We start from the raw sequence: 2,500 nt of genomic DNA, 5'->3' as shown, positions 1-2,500 counted from the left end.
CATGAAAAGTTGATTGCAGGAATCGTTTCTAAACCACTGAAGCTACTAAGAAATGTTTCGTTGTTTTGCATCAATCATACCTTTTCCAGCTAGTATCATAGCGTATCATAGGCGAGGAAAATGTGAGTCAGATCATCGACGCAGATGTATGTAAGGACGCTAGAAGGACGTGATTGGTGTGTGCTGCTGCCGGCTGCTAGTAGTAGCTGCGTAACATTACACGATAACTTTCATTTCACATTTAGCCACACCCGTTTACAAGCTAATACACGTGTGTAATGTTCAATGGGGAAGAGCAACATTTGTGAGTTATTGCTCTTTCCTGCTCCGTTTAAAACACAATCGATACGATAGCCTAATCGCATCGCATAACATGTGAGAGGCCTGATCTCTGTCCGCCGCTAACCAAACCATTTTTCCAACCGTCCAGAGTGCGGGGAGTGAGAAAAGTTTTATTTGATTTTTCTAAAACGTTTAACTTGACTAGAGCTGCACGCTTTACGCTGGCTGATATCTTGAAGGTAAATGTAACGAAAAAACAACACAAAACGAACGACATCGGAATCAAAAGCGCGGTACCTCCGTTCCACCGTTGCGATTCCGAAATTTACGCGACATCACCGGGTGTGCGTGCCGGGATGCCTTGGCATCTATGCCAAGTAGCTACGATTATTGGTTGTTGGTGCTGTGTGTTATTAATAGAGTTTTGTCGGTCGATTGGTATGCAAACCTTTGCCTTCTTTATCACGCTCTTGCCACACGTCGCGTACCCTTCATTATTCCATTTTGTTTTGCTCCGTTTTGCTTTTTTGTTTGTTGTTGTTTAAGGTTATCTAGTGCTTTAAATTGATGCTTTTGTCTCGATGCTGAACTCTCTAACACGTTGTTTTTGGGGAGGAATGCTAAGGACCCTTTATTCCGTTTACATTTATATAGCTTTTTACTTATCTTGCATCAATTATTGTTATTATTATTTATTATTATTATTATTAATTAATATTATTATTATAGTTTTTTTTTACAAAACACTACCTCTTACTTGTTCTCCCGCTTTATCGATCGCTTTTTCTTTTTTACTATCTCTCCCACACTCTCTCTCTCTCGCTCTCTCTTGCTGATGTGCATTTGTTGTGCATTTGGTTACAAGGGTGAACATTTTTCTTTTATCAAAACAACGCATTTACGCTCTTTCTTCTTTCTCTCTTCAACCAAATGAGGCAAGCTATTTTAGTGTTGATGAATATGAAGAGCAACCGTGATCGCCATCGCCTAAAACAAGCAAACAAACCAACAACCTAACCCAACAAAGTCTAGAGTCTAACAAGTCTGGTCCATTTTAACAGATTTGGAGACGTGAGATTCCTCCATACTTAACTCCTCCACAGCGGGGCTGCACTGTACACGGCTGCATCACTGCATAATTCGCTTTCGCATCGCTCGATGATACCACGCTGATGGGGTCAGAGGGGGGGGGGGGGGTGGAACGTGACCGTGTTGATCACTCGCTTGATAAAATCACTTACTACACACGCACACACACATACACACTGTATAAAAGATTAGGTTAGCTAGGTGTACTCCTGCTCGCCATTTTTCTTAACGTATTTTTTTTTTATTTATTCATTTATGTTTGCGAGCCCTATGCGGTATATTCGTGTTCTATCATCTTTGCCCGAATTTCACTTCTTGCCTTTCATGTAGTGTAATCCGCAAAACGCCCTCGCTGCTGCTCGCTCTCTTCATTAGTTCTCTGTTGTGTGTTTTTTTCTATATTTGTCTTCGATGATGATTCCGTGATACTTCTCGTTCTGCTAGTATGCGTTTGATAAATGATGCCCGATGTTTACGATTGTGTTCGGCAAAACGGCGCTCGACTATTTGCTCTGATATTCCTCCTAGAACAGTGGCAATGGGTTTTTCGGTTTATTGTTTGTTGGATCAGTGTGATGTATTTTTTTTTTGGTATATAAAATGCTATTACGTCGTGTGTTCTACGCTTTTTCCGTTCCCAGTCCCAGTTCCCGCTGCCTGCCTGCGTTTGCCTGCATCCTATCCGAACTTATCTATACTTTGAAAGGAACGAAAAAATAAAAATTACATATAAACTGTCTTGCCTACTCTTACGGCCACCCGGGCCCGTTCCTTATGGTTGTGGTATCCATTATTGATTAACGGGGTTTTCTAGTATCGTAGGTCGTTCTGTACGGTCTGTTCCTGCGATTGTTATCTCGCTTTTCGCTATCTTCATTCGTTTCTTGAGTGTTCCGATTCCTGGTTCCGTCATTTGCCAACCACAATCTGCCGCAATCTGCCGTTTTGATACCTACGTGTATTTCTAGCGTTTCGTTTGTTTTGTTTTCCAGTATATATGTGTATATTTATGTATATATGTATATATGTTTGCTTTTTTTTTTACATATATATTTTGGACTATTTGTTCGTTTCTATTTTGTTATTGCATTTTCTTTTTCCCTTCACGTTTGTTTCGTTTATGTGATCC

The 2,500-nt window shown here is 40.5% G+C and overlaps 1 protein-coding gene across 2 annotated transcripts in view; it reads right to left on the bottom strand.

Annotated features, from left to right (window-relative positions):
* The window catches only part of LOC126578312 (regulator of G-protein signaling 20), a 268,141-nt gene that overhangs the window by 259,174 nt on the left and 6,467 nt on the right, over positions 1 to 2,500 (bottom strand). Inside the window, exon 5 of one of the 2 annotated variants that reach the window (XM_050240741.1) lies at positions 1 to 2,500. This exon is cut by the window's left edge and continues 2,081 nt beyond it; it is cut by the window's right edge and continues 2,135 nt beyond it. The exons of the other annotated variant lie outside the window; for it this stretch is intronic. The gene's annotated coding sequence lies outside the window, so the exon portion shown is untranslated. 2 annotated transcript variants of the gene reach the window in all.

Source organism: Anopheles aquasalis, chromosome 3, assembly GCF_943734665.1.
Source record: "Anopheles aquasalis chromosome 3, idAnoAquaMG_Q_19, whole genome shotgun sequence".
NCBI lineage: Eukaryota > Metazoa > Arthropoda > Insecta > Diptera > Culicidae > Anopheles > Anopheles aquasalis.
Note: the sequence above shows the minus strand (reverse complement) of the source record. Positions and strands in the feature narration are given on the sequence as shown.